Raw genomic sequence first — 18,428 nt, 5'->3', positions numbered from 1 at the left:
CCCCAACTGGCCACCAATATTAGAATTGGTGGAGAGGTGGAATATTGCGTTGGATGACCAGCCCTCTTGTGTGATGCTGGGACCCAACGGGTCCCACTTAGTCTAGTCATTTATATAGTCTTGTAGGTTGCAGCCAGCTATGATTGCTTGTACAGGAATGACGAGTGTTCTCTCTTCAATATTTTTCCATTGAGCATCATATGATGGGTTGTACCAGCATATCATAGGTCTTAACTGTGCTGCCTGATAATAGTCTTTGAGAGAGGGTAGACCCCATCCCCCTTTTTCTTTTGTTAACTGTAAGGTTTTGAGATGGGACCTAGGCCTTTTACCTTGCCATATATATCTTGACAATGTTTTTGATTAATCTCTATTGGTAGGGTCTGAAATAAATATAACAGTCTTGGCAATATGTTCATTTTAATAAATTCAATTCTCGAGCTGAGACTTAAGAAAGGAATTAGGTTCCATCTAGCTATATCCTCCTTAATTTTTTGGTATGTAGGTGAATAGTTGCATTCTGATAGTTCTGTAAGATCCCTTGGTATAATGATGCCCAAATATTTGAGATGTTCTGCTTGCCATGCCAGAGGGCACCTACTTCTGACTTCTCCTGATGCGCTGTAGTTGTATGCAAGCAGTTGTGTTTTACCTATGTTAATCTTGTATCTTGATAGTTGACCGTATTGTTCGAGTGATTGCATCAATTAAGGTAGAGAGTTTGTTGGTTGCCCCAAATAAATCAAAATGTTATCCGCATAACAGGCCAATTTATGTTCAGCCCCTTGAAAAGGAATACCTTTTCTCAAACATAAATATTCTCTGTTTGCTTTCCAGCTTGACACCATATTTTCTATAGCATGGGACCCAGCACTGAACACAATACTTTAAATGTGGCCTCACCAACGTCAGAAACAACTGCAACATAGAAACATAGAAAATAGGTGCAGGAGTAAGCCATTCGGCCCTTCAAGCCTGCACCGCCATTCAATATGATCATGGCTGATCATCCAACTCAGTATCCTGTACCTGCCTTCTCTCCAACCCCCCTGATCCCTTTAGCCACAAGGGTCACATCTAACTCCCTCTTAAATATAGCCAATGAACTGGCCTCAACTACCTTCTGTGGCAGAGAGTTCCAGAGATTCACCACTCTCTGTGTGAAAAAAGTTTTTCTCATCTCGGTCCTAAAGGACTTCCCCCTTATCCTTAAACTGTGAACCCTTGTTCTGGACTTCCCCAACATCGGGAACAATCTTCCTGCATCTAGCCTGTCCAACCCCTTAAGAATTTTGTACGTTTCTATAAGATCCCCCCTCAATCTTCTAAATTCTAACGAGTACAAGCCGAGTCTATCCAGTCTTTCTTCACAGGAAAGTCCGGAATTCCCAGGAATCAGTCTGGTGAACCTTCTCTGCACTCTCTCTTTGGCAAAAATGTATTTCCTCAGATTAGGAGACCAAAACTGTATGCAATAGTCCAGGTGTGGTCTCACCAAGACCCTGTACAACTGCAGTAGAACCTCCCTGCTCCTTTACTCAAATCCTCTTGCTATGAATGCCATAGAGTATATGCCATATTGAGTATAGAACATGACCTCCCAACTTCTATACTCAATACCCTGACAGATGAAGGCCAATATGCGACAAACCTTTTTTCGCGCATTGCGATTCCACCTTCAAGGAACCATGCTCCTGCACTCCTAGATCCCTCTGCTCTACAACACACCCCAGAGGCCTACCATTCACTGCATAGGTCCTGCCCATGTGTCACACTTGCCACGCCTCCAGACACTTGCGACTCTTTCTACACTCCTCCCCTGAGCTATTAGGAATTACACCTGCATTTAATCTGCTCCCTTTCTGCCTTTAATCTGTCACTTGGTATAAATACTTGAGGTCATCACCAATTGGGTGCTGGCTAATCAGTTTGGCATTCTGTTAGTTTGATAGCAGTTCTGAGTTCTGGCGATTCCAGGTCTATATCTTTCATTTCGATTCGAGATAGAATTTTGGGTTTTCTTCAGTAGTTCTCGGTGAGCCTGCATTTCCATTTCTGAGCCTTCTGATAGATTAGTCGGTCAGTATGGACTCGGCAGGCAGTTCTGGTCAGCTCAACCGGAGTTTGGATGCCCCCAGTTACAGGACTGAGGAGATATTGGCTCATCTTTACAAGGCTGTTCAACACCAAGGCTCCACTCTTGGCACCCATGAGGTTTGAATAGACCAACTTATTGGTCGTATAGACTGATCTGCGTATACCGTCGAGCAGTTACCCACCAGTGTCAACCAGTTCCTGGTACACCTCGCTCCACCGCCAATTCCTCCTGTCACCGCTGATGCCTCTCTGCCTCTGTCTACTTCCAGCCATCTCCAGCCCATTCTGGAACCAGTTGTTCCCACCCTGGAGAGGTACAATGATGATCCTTCTACCAGCAGGCCATTCATGTCCCAGTGCTCGTTGGTTTTTGAGCTACTATCGTCCCGCTTCAGCACAGTACACTCCAATGTAGCCGACGCCATCTCCCTGCGGTCAGGACGTGCTTCAGCCTAGGGCACAGCTACCTGGGAGAGACAGCTAGACTTCTGCCAGGACTTTGCCTGTTTTTTGGCAGAGCTGAGAAAGATTTTCGACCACTCGTTGGTTGGAAGAGAGGCAGCCCAGAGGATGCTGCATCTCCACCGCCAGGGCGTACGCTCTGTTGCCGCTTGCGCTATTGATTTTTGAACCTCTGCTTTAGAGAGCGGTTGGTGTGATACCGCTCAGCTCAGTATCTTCATCCATGGCTTCAATGAGAATCTCCAACCACTACTGGCCACATCTTCCCATCTGGGATGACAGATGGCACAATGGGCTAAGTGTTCGGCTGGCAACCGGAAGGTAGCCGGTTCGAATCCCGCTTGGAGTGCATACTGTCGTTGTGTCCTTGGGCAAGACACTTCACCCACCTTTGCCTGTGTGTGAATGTGTGTGAGTGATTGGTGGTGGTCGGAGGGGCCGTAGGCGCAGATTGGCAGCCACGCTTCCGTCAGTCTGCCCCAGGGCAGCTGTGGCTACAGAAGTAGCTTACCACCACCGAGTGTGACTGAGGAGTGAATGAATAATGCGATGTAAAGCGCCTTGAGTATTAGAAAGGCGCTATATAAATCCCATCCATTATTATTATTATTATCTCCACCCCTTTCTGCTTTCCACAGAGACCGTTGGCTCCGAAACTCCCTGGTCAACTTGTCCCTTCCCACCCAAACCACCCCCTCCCCGGGTACTTTCCGTTGCATCCGTAGGAGGTGCAATACTTGTCCCTGTATCTCCCCCCTCGACTCCATCCATGGGCCCAAACAGTCTTTCCGGGTAAGGCAGAGGTTCACTTGCACCTCCTCCAACCTCATCTACTGTATCTGCTGTTCCTGGTGTCTTCTCTACATCAGCGAGACTAAGCGCAGGCTTGACGATTGTTTCGCTGAGCACCTCCGCTTAGTCCGTCTTAACCTATCTGATCTCCAAGTGGCCCAGCACTTCAACTCCCCTTCCCAATCCCAATCTGACTTTTTTTGTCCTGGGCCTCCTCCATTGTCAGAGTGAGGCCCAGCACAAATTGGAGGAGCAGCACTTCATATTTTGATGGGTAGTTTACACCCCAACGATATGAACATTGACTTCTCTAACTCTTGATAGCCCTTGGTTTCTCTCTCCATCCCCTCCCCCTCCCAGTTTTCTCACCAGTCTCCTGTCTCCACCTACATTCTATCTTTGTCCCTCACCTGTCATCAGTCTGAAGAAGGGTCTCGACCCGAAATGTTGCCAATTCCTTCTCTCCATAGATGCTGCCTCACCCGCTGAGTTACTCCAGCTTCTTGTGTCTGCCTGAAGAACTTTGTGTTAATGGAAGCCACTGTGAGAGAATTCAGGTGTTCCTGCTAAATTTACCTCATGTCCCTGTTGTTCTGGTTGGCCTTGGCTGACTACTCACAATCCCACCGTAGACTGGTCCACTGGCAAGGTCTCCCTTTGAGGGGAGGATTGTCACGTTAATTGTCTTCTCCTCACCTCTGTGTCTGTTGCTCCTGGTGACAATCCTGACCTGTCCCAATAACCATCCAAGTATCATGACCTGAAAGAGGTCTTCTGCAAGTTCCTCTCCACCTCTCTACCTCCTCGCCACCCTCATGATTGTGCCATTGACTTGTTATCCGGTACTTCTCCACCCCGCGGTCGTCTGTACTGGCTCTCTGCTCCTGAGACCAACGCCATGGAGAGATACATTTCAGAGACTCTGGTAGCTGGTCTAATTCATCCATCCTCCTTTCCCCCCGGGGCGGGATTTTTCTTTGTGAGTAAGAAGGATGGCGACCATTGCCCTTGCATTGACTATCGAGGCCTGAATGACATCACTGTCAAAATCCGTTATCCCTTGCCACTCATCTCCTCTGTCTTCACCATGTTTACCAAGCTGGATCAACACAATGCCTACCATTTGGTTCTCATCAAGGAAGGAGATGAGTGGAAGACAGCCTTCAACACACCCAGCGGGCATTATGAGTTCCTCGTAATGCCCTTCGGCCTGACCAACGCCCCAGCTGTCTTCCAGGCTCTGGTCAATGATGTGCTCCGGGACATGCTGAACCGGTTTGTCTTCCTTTACCTGGATGAGATGCATTGGAATGTACCGGCCATGTCCGTCTCGTCCTGCAGCGGCTACGGGAGAGCCAGCTGTTCGTCAAGACGGAGAAATGTGAGTTCCACCAGCCCATGGTGTCCTACCTGGGAAACATCGTCACTGCTGGCCATGTCGTGATGGATCCAGGAAAGGGGAGAGCGGTGGTAGATTGGTCTGGGCCTACCAGTCGGAGGGAGCTATAACGCTTCCTTGGCTTTGTCAATTTTTACCGCCGCTTTATCCATAACTACAGCATCCTGGCTGCTCCTCTCACTGCTCCCACGCCTACGTCCTTCAAGTTTGCCTGGTCCCCTGCTGCTGAGGGGGCATTCCAGGATCTTAAGCAATGCTTCACTACCTCCCCCATCCTGGAGCATCTTGACCCGGCCCATCAGTTTGTGGTGGAGTTTGACGCCTCTGGTGCTTTCCCAACGCTCCTCCTAGGGCCAGAAGATGCACCCCTGTGCCTTCCTCTCTCACCGCCTCTCCCCGGCTGAGAGGAATGATGATATCGGCAACAGAGAGCTGCTGGCAGTGAAGCTGGCATTGGCAGAGTGGAGGCATTGGTTGGAGGGCACTGAGAAGCCTTTCCAAGTCTGGATGGACCACAAGAACCTGGAGTACCTGCGTTCGGCAAAGTGGGTAGCTGGGCCCTAGTTTTTACCCGGTTTAATTCACTTTGTCATACCATCCTGGGTCCAAGAATATCCAGCCCAACTCCCTTTCCCGCCGTTCCGTACAGACCAGGGCAACCATTCCCATGAACTCACTCTGCCTCCCACCTGCCTGGTGGGCTTCATCACCTGGGCGACCGAGACCACAGTTCGCAATGTCCAGCATCATCACCCCGATCCTGGTTCTGGACCCCCCAATAAGTTATCTCCACTCACTCTGAAGTATGACACAACACAGGGTGGCAGTGTGAACTGTGAAGAGGATGTTAGGAGGTTGCAGGGTGAGCTGGACAGGTTGAGTGAGTGGGCAGATCCGTGGCAGATGCAGTATGAAATAGATAAATGTGAGGTTATCCACTTTGGCGGTAAAAACAAGGGGGCAGATTATTATCTCATATGGGGTTAGGTTAGGTAAGGGGGAGGTGCAGCGAGACCTGGGCTTCCTTGTACGCCGGTCACTGAAAGTTGGCTAACAGGTACAGCAGGCAGTGAAGAAAGCTAATGGAATGTTGACCTTCATAACAAGAAGATTTCAGTATAGAAGTAAAGAGGTTCTTCTGCAGTTGTATAGGGCTCTGGTGAGACCACATCTGGAGTATTGTGTACAGTTTTGTTCTCCTAATTTGAGGAAGGACATCCTTGTGATTGAGGCAGTGCAGCATAGGTTCACAAGATTGATCCCTAAGATGGCGGGACTTTTCCTTTTCGGGTCCTTTTCACAATGGCAGGCAGTGACTAGTGGGGTACCGCAAGGCTCAGTGCTGGGACCCCAGCTATTTACGATATATATTAATGATTTGGACGAGGGAATTGAATGCAACATCTCCAAGTTAGCGGATGACACGAAGCTGGGGGGGCAGTGTTAGCTGTGTGGGGGATGCTAGGAGGCTGCAAGGTGACTTGGATACGCTGGGTGAGTGGGCAAATGCATGGCAGATGCAGTATAATGTGGATAAATGTGAGGTTATCCACTTTGGTGGCAAAAACAGGAAAGTAGACTATTATCTGAATGGTGGCCGATTAGGAAAGGGGGAGATGCAACGAGACCTGGGTGTCATGGTACACCAGTCATTAAAAGTAGGCATGCAGGTGCAGCAGGCAGTGGAGAAGGCGAATGGTATGTTAGCATTCATAGCAAAAGGATTTGAGCAGGGAGGTTCTACTGCAGTTGTACAGGGTCTTGGTGAGACCACACCTGGAGTATTGCGTACAGTTTTGGTCTCCTAATCTGAGGAAAGACATTCTTGCCTTAGAGGGAGTACAGAGAAGGTTCACCAGACTGATTCCTGGGATGTCAGGACTTTCATATGAAGAAAGACTGGATAGACTCGGTTTGTACTCGCTAGAATTTAGAAGATTGAGGGGGGATCTTATAGAAACTTACAAAATTCTTAAGGGGTTGGACAGGCTAGATGCAGGAAGATTGTTCCCGAAGTTGGGGAAGTCCAGAGCAAGCGGTCACAGTTTAAGGATAAGGGGGAAATCTTTTAGGACTGAGATGAGGAAAACATTTTTCACACAGAGAGTGGTGAATCTCTGGAATTCTCTGCCACAGAAGGTAGTTGAGGCCAGTTCATTGTCTATATTTAAAAGGGATTTAGATGTGGCCCTTGTGGCTAAAGGGATCAGGGGGTATGGAGAGAAGGCAGGTACAGGATACTGAGTTGGATGATCAGCCATGATCATATTAAATGGCGGTGCAGGCTCGAAGGGCCGAATGGCCCACTCCTGCACCTATTTCCTATGTTTCTATGTTTCTATGACTGTCATATGAGGAAAGATTGAAAAGGCTAAGCTTGTATTCACTGGAGTTTAGAAGGATGAGGGGGTATCTTATAGAAACATATAAAATTATAAAAGGACTGGACAAGCTAGATGCTGGAAAAATGTTCCCAATGTTGAGCGAGTCCAGAACCAGGGGCCACAGTCTTAGAATAAAGGTGAGGTCATTTAAGACTGAGGTGAGAAAAAACTTTCACCCAGAGAGTTGTGAATTTGTGGAATTCCCTGCCATAGAGGCCAAGTCACTGGATGGATTTAAGAGATAATTAGATAGAGCTCTAGGGGCTAGTGGAGTCGAGGGATATGGGGAGATGGTAGGCACGGGTTATTGATATGGGACGATCAGCCATGATCACAATGAATGGTGGTGCTGGCTTGAAGGGCCGAATGGCCTCCTCCTGCACCTATTGTCTATGTTTCTATGTGACTCCAGTGGGCCCATTCCTCTAATCGCGCCTGTCATCCTGGTGTTGGCCGCACCCTCTACTTGCTGTGCCAGCGGTTCTGGTGGCCCACTGTGGAGGCTGACACCTGGTCTTTCGTCTTTGCCTGCTCTACCTGTGCAGATAATAAGACGTCCCATGAGCTTCCCTCTGGTCTCCTTCATCCCCTGTCTGTTCCCTGTCGTTCCTGGTCCCATGTCACCCTGGACTTCATCACCGGCTTGCCTCCGTCCAAGGGTAATATGGTTATTCTTACCATTGTGGACTGTTTCTCCAAGGCTGCTCATTTGCTTCCTCTTCCTAAGCTCCCATCTGCTGTAGAACTCGCTCACCTCATCGTAAACCAGGTCATCAGACTCCATGGTTTCCCTCGAGACATCATCTCTGACAGGCGTCCGCAGTTCACCTCACAATTTGGCTCCTCCACCAGCCTCTCATCAGGGCTCCATCCACAATCTAATTGTCAGTCGGAGAGAGCCAACCAGGCCCTGGAGACGACACTACGCTGCCTGGTGTCCGCCAACCCTACTACCTGGTCTAGCAAATTGGTATGGATCGAATATGCCCATAATTCTCTGCCCAGTTCTGTCTCCCTTGGTTATCAGCCACCTCTGTTCCCAGACCATGAGGAGGAGGTCTCTGTTCTCCCTGCCCTGGAGTTTGTGCACTGTGGACATCGGATCTGGAAGGAGGCCCGTTCTGCCCTGCTCCGCACCGCTTCCGGGTACAAAAAATAGGCGGATCGTCACCGGACCCATGCCCCTCACTATCGCCCTGGTCAAAGGGTATGACTGTCCACCCGAGATCTTCCCCTCCGCGTGGAGTCCCGTAAGTCAGCACCCGCGTTTGTTGGCCCATTATCGATTCTCAAGATCATTAACCGCTCTGCTGTCCGCCTTAGACTGCCCCGGTCTAAGCGGATTCACCCCACCTTCCACATATCCCGGGTTAAGCCTGTGTCCTCCAGCTCCCTGTATCCCACTCCTCTGTGACCTCTGCCATCTTGCATCATTGACGGTGGTCCGGTGTACACGGTGAAGCAACTGCTGAAGTCCCGGTGCCGTGGCAGAGGGATCAGTAGCGGGTTGACTGGGAGGGCTACGGTCCTGAGGAGAGGAGCTGGATTCCTGCCCTTGACATCCTGGACCCCTCCCTGATCTGTGAGTTTCGTCAGCAGTATCTGGACGAGCCAAAGAGGATGCTGGGAGGCGTCCGTGGGAAACACTACTGTCACACTTGCCACGTCTCCAGACACTTGAGATTCTTTCCACACTCCTCCCCTGAGCTATTTGGAGTTACACCGGCATTTAATCTGCTCCCCTAATCTACATGGTATAAATATCTGAGATCATCACTAATTGGGTGTCGACTAATCAGTTCTGTTGGATCGTAAAGGGCCTGTCCCACGAGCATGTGACTGCATGCGGCAAGCGCGACCAAACTGGAAGCGGGGGCCACGCGGGGGCTGCGCGGAGGTTGAGTGATCCCGTACAAGTTGACGTGAAGTTCGAGCAAAGTTCGCGGGAAGTTTGCGCTAGGCGTACGGTGTCAAGATGCTGCGTGCGGTGTCGAGACGCTGCGTACGCCCGTCGAAGCGGTGCATACGGCCACAATGCGGCTGCAGGCCGGCAGGCCGTTGCCGCGCGGAATTTTTGGACAGTCAGTTTTTTGGGAGCCCCGCGTGATGTCGGGACCAGCTCTGCTCAACTTCATACGGCTCCGGCGATCGAAGTGGGACCGGCCCCGCGAGGCCGTACGGCTCAAGCGACCACGTTAGGTCGCGCTTGCCGCATGCAGTCGCATGCTCGTGGGACAGGCCCTTAAGTAATTCTGAGTTCTGTCGGTTCCAGGTCTATATCTTTCGGTTCCATTCGATTTTTGGTTTAATCCAGTACTTCTCGGTGAGCCTGCATTCGAGTCCTTTCCGTTTCTGAGTCTTCTGACACCGTTAGACTTCCCAAAATGCAACACCTCACATTTCTCTGAAAACTCTCAAATTAAAACTCAGATTGATCTCTCAAATATTTATTCTGGGGGAAGAAAACTCCAGAGATTCACTTCCTCCAGCATAATAAATGTCTATACATCTCAGTTTTATATGAATGGCCTCTTATTTTATTGAGACACAAGGAGCTGCTGATGCTGGAATCTTGAGGACGACATAAAGTGCAATAGGAAGGTAAACATGCTCCGGGCAAAGCTTAGTTTAGAGATGCAGCGCGGAAACAGGTCTTTCAGCCGACCGAGTCCGTGCCGACCAACAATCCCACACATTAACACAAGCCTTCACACATACAATACAATACAATACAATACCGTTTATTGTCATTTGAACCTCAAATGAAGTTCAAACGAAATTTGGTTTCTGCAGTCATATGACAGGAAAAGAACCAAGGCACACACCAACACAATTTACACAAACATCCATCACAGTGAATCTCCTCCTCACTATGATGGAAGGCAAAATCTTATCTCTCCTCCTGCTCTCCATTCTTCCCCGATGTCAAAGCCCCCGGCGGGCGATGGCAAATCCCACGGCCATTAAGGCAGCGCCGGGCGATGCAAGGCCGCGCTCCGCGTCTCGATGTTGGAGCCCCCAGCGGGCGCTAGCTAGTCCCGCGGCCCTTAAAGCTGCGGTGGGTGATGTAAGGCCCCGTTCTAGGTCACCTTCAACCCCGCAACTCGGGCGGGAGAAGTTGCCGTTGCGGGAGCTCGGAAAAGTGGTCACCCACCAGGGACCCGCGAGCTCCCGATGTTACTATCCGCTGGGCCTGCAGCTGGAGCTTCCGAAGCTCCGGAGTCGGGTCACAGCAACGCGCCACCACGGCTTCCCATGCTCCGAGGCCGGCCAGCCACACGATGGTGAGTCTGCAGGCTCCACGACTGGAGCCCCCATGTCGTTCCGGCTGCAGGCCGCTCCACGGTGCTAGGCCCAAACGACAACGGAGACCCGACAGGGAAAAGGTCGGGTCTCTGGTGCAGGGAAGAGATTTAAAAGTTTCCCCCACCCCGCCCTCCACACATACACAGTTAAAACTTAAAAAACCCACTACAAACCACTCAACGGGACAAAAAAAAAAAGACAGACGGACTGCAGAGGCCGCTGCAACGCCGGTTGAGCCGCCCACAACACATTAGGGACAACATACACTTATACCAAGTAGACAAACCCAAGCCAATTAACCTACAAACATGTACGTCTTTGGACTGAGGGAGGAAACCGAAGATCTCGGAGAAAACCCACGCAGGTCACGGGGAGAACATACAAACTCCGTACAGACAGCACTTGTATTCGGGATTGAACCCGGGACTCTGCAGATGCAACGCTGTAAGGCAGCAACTCTACCACTGCGCCACCGTGTTTGATCCCTTCCCCCAGTAGCTTTGTAATTTTCATCGCTTCAGATATTTATGCAAAAAGAAGGAAATGCAGATGCTGGTTTTAACCAAAGAAAGTCACAAAGTGCTGGAGTAGCTCAATGGGTCATACAGTATCTCTGGAGAATGTGGATAGGTGATGTTGCGGGTTGCAGACCCTTTCCTCTCTTGCAACTTACAATTGAATTCATTTTAGTCCAAGAGCTATATTAAACTCAAAAGCTCTCTTTTGACTAATAGACATAGACAGACATAGACATAGAAAATAGGAGCAGGAGGAGGCCATTCGGCCCTTCGAGCCAGCACAGCCATTCGTTGAGATCATGGCTGATCGTCCCGTATCAATAACCCGTGACTGCCTTCTCCCCATATCCCTTGACTCCACTAGCCCCTAGAGCTCTATCTAACTCTCTCTTAAATCCATCTTTAGAGACAGGATGAGCTCCTCCATCATGTATTTCTATACTGTCAGGTTGTGCCACAGTTTAGTTTGGGAACGGTTCTGCCTAAGACCACAAAAAATCACAGTGTTGTGGATATAACCCAGTCCATCATCCAAACCAGACTTCCCTTCATTGACTGCATCTCCAGCCAGCATAAACGATCTTTCCTGCGCTGGCCATTCTTTCTTCTCACTCGTGGAAGATGCAGAATTGTGAAAGCATATGCCACCGTACTCAGGAATAGCATCATCCCCTCTGTTATTGGACTTCTGAACGGTCCTTCCATAAGTCAAGGTACAGTCCCGATTCTCAAATCTGCCTCTTTGTGAACTTTGAACTTTTGCTTTGGAGCTGTAATGCTACAATGGGGAGAAACAATATTTTACACTCTGCTATCTTTCTCTTCAATACAATACAATACCATTTATTTGTTGTCATTTGAACCCAGAGGTTCAAACGAAATTTGGTTTCTGCAGTCATACAAACAAGACGAAGAACCAAGACACAACACAATTTACACAAACATCCATCACAGTGAATCTCCTCCTCACTGTGATGGAAGGCAAAGTCTTATCTCTCCCCTGCTCTCCTCATTCTCCTCCCAATGTCAGAGTCAAAGCCCCCGGCAGGCGATGGTAAATAAGTCCCGCGGCAATTATAAAGCCGCGCCGGGTGATGCAAGGCCGCGCTCCGGGTCATCCTCAACCCCGCAACTCGGGCGGGAGAAGTCGCCGTTGCGGAAGCCCCCGAAAAGCGGTCTCCCAGCAGGGATCCGCGGGCTCCCGGTGTCACCGTCCACTGGGCCGGCGGCTGGAGCCCCCGAATCTCCTGGGTCGGGCCGCAGCAGCGCGCCAACACCGCTCCTCCCGCTCCGAACTCGGCCATGGTGGGTAAGTCCGCAGCTCAGCGACTGGAGCCCCAGGTCGCTCCGGTTGGAGGCCGCTCCACGGTGCTCGGCCCCAACGACAACGGAGACCCGACAGAGAAAAGGTTGGGTTCTCCGTGCAGGGGAAAGATTTTAAAAAGTTTCTGCACCCCCCCCCCACCCCCACCCCCCCGCCCCCCACACGCATACCCAGTTAAAAAATAAAAAAAACTACATACAAACGAAACAAAAAATAAAAAAACGACAGACGGACTGCAGAGGCCGCTGCGACACGAATCGCGTCGCCCACCCACTATCTTTTGAACGTGTTTGGCTTGATTGTATTCATGCATAATATTATCTGAATTGATTGTATTGCATGCAAACAAAATGTTTTTATTGTATCTTGGTAAACGTGACAATAATATACCTAATGATAAACCTATGGTATTATGATTAGTGCTTCCTGTGGAAGCAAGGAGCAGAGAAGCTCCACGATCATTCATTGCCTCCCTTGGAATTTATAAGTTTAAGCCTCTTGTAAAGGAACTTACACTTCCATCATGCAGATAAGAACATATGTTACAGGAATAGTTCTTGGAGCCCCTCAGGCATTCCCCACCATTCAATAAGATCATGGTTGATCAGTTTGTTGGCCTTCTGGCCACTTTCCTGGCTGATTCCCCCTAACCCTTGATTTCCCTGCTGGTTTAAAAAATCTATCTCAGCCTTGATTAGACATAATGACTCAGCGTTTGTGGTTCTCCAGGGCGAAAAACATCAACTATTCACTTGCGCGGAGAGGGGAAATTCCTTCTCATTTCAGTCTTGGAACAAACAGCTCGCTTCTCGATTCTGTGTGGATTTTACTGGGCTCCTTCATCCAGTCGGTGCACTTGTATTTGTGTGGATGAGCATCAGGAAGGAAAACAGGCTACAGGGAACAAAAAGTCACAGCGAAGACCTTGACAGTGCAGCAGTGTAAGACAGCTGACAGCTTATTGGCAGCCTATTTTACATCTCCCCTGTGAATTCCATTGATCAGTCAGGAGAGACACAAGACAAGCTGCCGATTAGTTATGATCCGTATTATACATCTCAAAGAGTCAAAATCTTCGCCACGGCAGCGCTGTTGTGGCTCTGATTTCAAACGAGGAAGGCTGCACCAACCAAAGAATTAACACAGGAAAGCAAACACAAATCAGGGATCATCGTCATTAAACAGATTTTTTAGATTCTCAATTGAGGATACCACAGCCTGGATTAGTTAGGGAATACTTCACAACAAGCTTGTGTGTGTCAGCAAAATGGTGATAGCTTGCTGTAGATGTCATAACTTGGCAGAGGACAAAAGCATTTCATTTGGTAATGCATCACAGTTTAAGATTGCGGGACGGGACAAAGGAGACACATTGTCAAACTTTGATCAATGATATTTTTGCTCATTCAATTAGAAAGATGCAGCTATATACTGTAGATGCCAATAACAATACCAGTGTCTAAATTTAAAATGGTTTTGCCTATTTTATAAATCCTGATTCAACATTGCAGATATTTGCTTTTAATGTGCATAGTTGCTCAAAGCACTGTTGAATTTGTTGGAGCTTTTTATTACATGGGTCTGATACCCACTAGAATTGAACACAGCTTTCTTCTCAAGGTTAAAATAACTTTTGATCCATGATCTTAAATTTGTTTGTCCTAAAGTGAAGTTATGTTGAGCAAGAACTGACTGGCTTTATCGAGTCTTATGCAGCCTTAGATACATAGATAGAAACATAGAAAATAGGTGTAGGAGGAGGCCATTCGGCCCTTTGAGCCAGCACCGCCATTCATTGTGATCATGGCTGATCGTCCCCTATCAACAACCCGTGCCTGCCTTCTCCCCATATCCCTTGACTCCACTAGCCCCTAGAGCTCTATCTAACTCCCTCTTAAATCCATCCAGTGACTTGGGCTCCACTGCCCTCTGTGGCAGGGAATTCCATAAATTCACAACTCTCTGGGTGAAAAAGTTTTTTCTCACCTCAGTCTTAAATGACCTCCCCTTTATTCTAAGACTGTTGCCCCTGGTTCTGGACTCACCCAACATTGGGAACATTTTTCCTGCATCTAGCTTGTCCAGTTCTTTTATAATTTAATATGTTTCTATAAGATATCCCCTCATCCTTCTAAACTCCAGTGACTACAAGCCTAGTCTTTTCAATCTTTCCTCATATGACAGTCCCGCCATCCCAGGGATCAATCTCGTGAACCTACGCTGCACTGCCTCATTCACAAGGATGTCCTTCCTCAAATTAGGAGACCAAAACTGTACACAATACTCCAGATGTGGTCTCACCAGAGCCCTATACAACTGCAGAAGAACCTCTTTACTCCTATACTGAAATCCTCTTGTTATGAAGGCCAACATTCCATTAGCTTTCTTCACTGCCTGCTGTACCTGTAAGCCAACTTTCAGTGACCGGTGTACAAGGACACCCAAGTCTCGCTGTACCTCCCCCTTACCTAACCTAACCCCATTGAGATAATAATCTGCCCCCTTGTTTTTGCCGCCAAAGTGGATAACCTCACATTTATCTACATTATGCAGCCTTGTCAGTTTCAATGTTTGCGACCCATCACTGAGATTTTTACGATTTTGCGGGACCAGTGCTTCGCTCATTTTAATAAAACAACTACCATGTCGTAAATGCCTCTCCCACTCAACGCATCCCCCCCTCCCCCCCCCCCCCTAATCCCCAGCTTCCTAACTTAATAATTCTGACCCCAATGTAAATGCACTCATGTGTTTGACCTCCTCACTCGAGCCAGATCTGGGAGCATCAAGAATCATACCCAATTAATGGTACAAAGAAACATCAACCCCATCAAATCTAACATGGACTCAAAAAGCTGGAGTAACCCAGCGGGACAGGCAGCATCTCTGGAGAGAAGGAATGGGAGGCTAGTCTGAAGAAGGGTCTCGACCCTGAAATGTCACCCATTCCTTCTCTCCAGAAATGCTGCCAGTCCCGCTGAGTTTCTCTTGCTTTTTGAGCCAATCTTTGGTTTAAACCAGCATCTGCAGTTCCTTCCTACCCATCAAATCTAATGCTTTGTTACATTTACACATGCAACTGTTGTCATGATTTACGAGTTACATGAAACCCAATGGTTTATATGATCATTTTAATCATGATTTTATTAAATTAAACATGGAACATAGAACACAGATAAGCACAGTACAGGAGCAGGCCCTACAGCCTACAATGTCTGTGCCGAACATGATGCCAAGATTAACTAATCTCACCTGCCTGCACATGATCCATATCTTTCCATGCTCTGAATATCCATGTGCCTATCTAAACCCCACTTAAATGCCACTATCATATCTGCCTCCACCACCACCCCTGGAAATGTGTTCCAGGCACTTACCACCCTCTATATAAAAGACGCCCCTCCCAACTCACATAAATCTTGCCCCATTCACCTTAAAGCTATGCCCTCTAATCTTTGACATTTCAACCCTTGGAAATAGGTTATGACTGCCCACGCTGTTTATGCCTTTCATAATCTATCTAGACATAACTGAAACTCTGATCTTGTGCTCTTCCGGTTTGCGTGGTTTTTCTATTTGCGCAAAAATGGTACATGATAGTGCTATGATTTTTCGCCACCTTACTCACCAGTATCCTGTGCTGCAAGTGCAACAAGTTTTGTTCCAATCGATGGTATATTTTAAAAGTTATTATGGTTTAAATATCTTAACAACCATGAATGCGCCGATTGGCCTCTTCTCCTGTCAGTCAGCGCTACGCAGATTGGTCGTCTCTCCTGTCAGTCAATGCCACGGCTGGGTCGGCGACGCCATTACCTGCACTGCGGCCTCTCCTGCATCGTTCACAAACTCTTCTGTCCCCTCCTCACAGTAACTTCTCTGCCGTCTCCCCCACCACCGGCGGCGGCCGCGGTGAGGGGGGGGGGGGGATGGTTCAGTGGAGGCCCTGATCCCGTCTCTCTCCCTCCCTCACCCCTCTCCCCCTCCCACCCTCTGCGGCGATGGCGGTCTGTCTACCCGTCCACCCGGGTGAATGGCTGCGACCGTCCGTTTACTCCGCTGTTGCGGAAACTCACCCTCTGGGCCTCGCAGCTCGTCGAAGCCCGTGGTGCCCACCATGACGAACACCAACCCCCCCCACCCTGCCCCCCCCCCCCCCCCATGGCCCGGCCCGGCGGCGGCAGCGAGCAGGCAGGCAGGTAGTTGGGTGGGCAGGGCAGGGACAGGCCGAGTCAGGCATTCTTGCCATAGAGGGAGTACAGATAAGGTTCACCAGACTGATTCCTGAGATGTCAGGTATTTCATCTGAAGAAAGACTGGATAGACTCGGCTTGTACTCGCTAGAATTTAGAAGATTGAGGGGGGATCTTATAGAAACGTACAAAATTCTTAAGGGGTTGGACAGGCTAGATGCAGGAAGATTGTTCCCGATGTTGGGGAAGTCCAGAACAAGAGGTCACAGTTTAAGAATAAGAGGGAAGTCTTTTAGGACCGAGATGAGAAAATCATTTTTTACACAGAGAGCGGCGAATCTACTCCTGCACCTATTTTCTATGTTTCCATGATTGGCAGCAGCGGGCGGGCAGGCAAGGCGGGAACACGCAGAGCGGCGGCTGAGCCAGAGTGATCAAATGGAAGGAGGGAGAGTCGGGTTGCAGGGTGGCCGAGCAGTTTGCGCGGAGTTTGAGTAACTCACACACATGCACGATGCAAACTGGTCCACTCATCAAGCCAACGGGATTTAACCCACAGCTAGCAATGAATGACCTGTGGAGGAAGGAACTGCAGTTGCTGCTTTTTATGGAGGGAGGGAGTGTGACTGAGGGTAGGGGAAAGGAGAGGGAGGGAGAGGTGAGGGAGGGATTGGGAGAGGGGAAGAGGGAGAGGGGAAGAGGAGAGGGGAAAGCTCCTGGGCAGGGAGAGTGGGGGGATTGAGGGAGAGGAAGATGTAGGGAGCGAGAGGGGGGAAAGTGGGGGAAGTGAAGAAGGAGAGTGGGGGAGGAGGGGGGTTAGAGGGAGAGGAGGGCAGTGGGGGAGGTTAGGAGGGATTGTGCGGGGGATAGGAGGGGTGTAGGGAGGGGAGAGGTGTTAGGGAGGAAGGGAGGGAGGGAGGGAGGGAGGGAGGGAGGGAGGGAGGGAGGGAGGGAGGGAGGGAGGTAGGGAGGGAGGGAGGGAGGGAGTGAGTGTAGGGGAAATTAGAAGAAAGGCGTGAGAGGGATTGGGGTGGGGAAGAGGAGAGGGTAAAGAAGAGGGAGGGTGAAAAGGAGGGTGAGGGAGTGCTGGGGGTGGAGGGGAAATGAGCCTAGCCTGTGCAGTTGGGGGCTATGCATGAGTGGTGGAATATTGCATTGGGGGAACGGGCGAGCGGTGGAATATCGCGTTGTGGGAGCAGATCCAGTGGGTCTGCACTTAGTTTAGTTATATATAAATCTATAAATCTCCCCTAGACTTCTAAGCTTGCAGAGAAAACAATCCAAATTGTGCTGATCTCTCCTTCTCGCTAATAACCTCTAATCCAGGCAACAGCATTGGGTAAATGTCAGCTGTATCTGATCCAAAGCCTCCACAATCTTGCCTTCATGGGGTGACCTGAACTGTGCCTGTTTTCTTCCGTCTTCACATAATTCAGCTTTGCATGTTGCAACAGAATATGATACCTTCAGACATTGGGACAGCACTATTTAAAGAACAATATCTTCCTGCATTACCAGCAGAGGCATTTACAGAGTTTGAAGAGTGCAACCAAATGAGCTTTGGGGAATGATCCCTGCTGAATGCTGAGAGAGGAGGAGAGGGGACAAAGTATATGATAGTGGCATGACTGGCAAAATAACAACCTTGGAAACATTCATGCCAGATGAACTATATCATAAAAATACGAGCAACTCTATATAATCTGTTTCTAAACTTCCTTGCTCCAAGACAAACAATTTTGAATTTCCAGTCATTCTTCATTACAAAATTTTTGCATTCCTGGCACAATTCTGCTAAATAATTTCTTCAATTTCTCGAGGTCCTTGACTTATTACTCACTCTATATCATCCAAAAATCATCTCAATACTCTACAAGGCATGTGAAATAGAGGGTTCAGTTTAAAGTCATGTTTGTATAAAAACAGATCAAATGACCAATACACTTAAAACAA

The 18,428-nt window shown here is 48.9% G+C and overlaps 1 long non-coding RNA gene across 1 annotated transcript; it reads left to right on the top strand.

The window, feature by feature from the left end:
- Positions 1-2,528: 2,528 nt before the first annotated feature.
- On the top strand, positions 2,529-17,000 carry LOC116970780. The gene is made up of 3 exons (XR_004411312.1): positions 2,529-2,539; positions 5,748-5,753; positions 16,888-17,000. It is a non-coding gene; the product is annotated as an uncharacterized LOC116970780 (long non-coding RNA).
- The last annotated feature ends 1,428 nt before the right edge of the window (positions 17,001-18,428 follow it).

This window comes from Amblyraja radiata, chromosome 3 (assembly GCF_010909765.2).
Source record: "Amblyraja radiata isolate CabotCenter1 chromosome 3, sAmbRad1.1.pri, whole genome shotgun sequence".
Classification (NCBI taxonomy): domain Eukaryota; kingdom Metazoa; phylum Chordata; class Chondrichthyes; order Rajiformes; family Rajidae; genus Amblyraja; species Amblyraja radiata.
Note: the sequence above shows the minus strand (reverse complement) of the source record. Positions and strands in the feature narration are given on the sequence as shown.